The sequence below is a fragment of the Etheostoma spectabile genome, chromosome 16 (genome assembly GCF_008692095.1).
Source record: "Etheostoma spectabile isolate EspeVRDwgs_2016 chromosome 16, UIUC_Espe_1.0, whole genome shotgun sequence".
NCBI classification, from domain to species: Eukaryota; Metazoa; Chordata; class Actinopteri; order Perciformes; family Percidae; genus Etheostoma; species Etheostoma spectabile.
This window is the reverse complement of record NC_045748.1, coordinates 21,774,339-21,775,727: the sequence shown is the minus strand read 5'-3', so window position 1 is coordinate 21,775,727 and position 1,389 is coordinate 21,774,339. Positions and strand designations below refer to the sequence as shown.

Genomic DNA, 1,389 nt, shown 5'->3' with positions numbered 1-1,389 from the left:
ACTCAATACTATTTCAAAACCACTTCAATTTTTTTTTTTTTTAATGCTATAAATTTGAATAAGACGCCCCAAAATTAATGAAAGAGATTTGTACTTGCCAATGAGCGTTGTGTGGAATCAATCATGTTATTTTGGGTATATATATATATACTAATGTTAAAAAGAACATTGCTATGGGAAAACTGGTCAATTTGACCCGAGGACAACATGAGGGTTAAGAAAGAGGTTCTGACCCAGAACACAGAGAAACAATTCAAAAACCTTTTAATGTAACTTCTGTATTTATAGCAGCCAAGGACAGAAAAACACCAGGTAGGATCTGGATAGGGGCCGAGGAGGGCAGGCAGTCCTGGATCCAAACTTTCTTTCTGGAATCCAACCTTACGTAGAAGGCTGTAGCAGACACCACGGCAACGTCTGGTTGAGGCGGTACTCTGGACAGGGAAAACCGCGTTACAAAGCCCAGGAATATAACACTGAGACTAAAATGGCACAGAGTTCAACTGGAAGCCAAGTTACCACGCTGGTAGGTGCAACGATCTGGCGCCGGGGGTGAGTTTGGCTTCGTTGAGCAGGGCTTCCTGGGTCGCTCCAAACGCTACTTTAGGTTCTCCTGAACCGAGGGAACAGCCAGGTCCCTCTCCTGAGCAGGAAACAAGAGGGGGTGGGTGGTATCCCAAGGCGACCTTGAAAGGTGAGAAGCCAGTGGCGGAGGTGGTCAGGGAGTTGTGGGCTTACTCTGTCCACGGCAGATGTTGGCCCAGGAGGACGGACGCTGAGCAGACACAACGAAGGGATGCTTCTAGGTCCTGGTTGGCTCTCTCAGTCCAACCCATGGATTGAGGATGGCACCCTAGATAGATAGATTCTTTAGTCATCCCGAAGAAAATTTTAAGCTACAGTAGCAAGACAACCATAACACAACAAACACATACACACACATAAATCACACATACCTAAGAATAAAAATCAAAAATCACTCACAGAAATGCAATGACTGAGGACAGAATTACAGATGCACCCAAAGCAGTACAACATTTTTTTCCAGAAACGAGAAGTAAACTGTGGGCCTCTATCAGACACAATGTCCAAAGGTATTCCATGGGGACGGAATACATGTTGGACTGGTCTGTATGCCAAAAAAAAAAAAAAGAAACATTCTGAAGAACAGGGCCCACCTGGCTTGACGTGAGTTGAGTCTTTTGGTGGATTGGATGAATGCCAAGCTTTTATGGTCGGTCCAGACCAGTAGTTCTCGGTTTCCAACATTGTAGGTTCTTTCTGCAGGAGACAATTTCTTGGAAAGAAGTCACAAGGGTGAAGCTTCTGGTCTGTGGGGGAGCGTTGGGAAAGGGCTGCTCCCACCCCCCCCAGTCAGAAGCATCCACC

General features: G+C 45.8%; 1 long non-coding RNA gene across 1 annotated transcript; it reads right to left on the bottom strand.

Moving 5' to 3' along the window:
• Positions 1 to 273: 273 nt before the first annotated feature.
• LOC116704183 (uncharacterized) lies at positions 274 to 1,383 on the bottom strand. Its single transcript, XR_004335612.1, has 3 exons — positions 1,179 to 1,383; positions 520 to 853; positions 274 to 434 (listed from the first exon to the last, which is right to left on the bottom strand). It is a non-coding gene; the product is annotated as an uncharacterized LOC116704183 (long non-coding RNA).
• Positions 1,384 to 1,389: the final 6 nt, after the last annotated feature.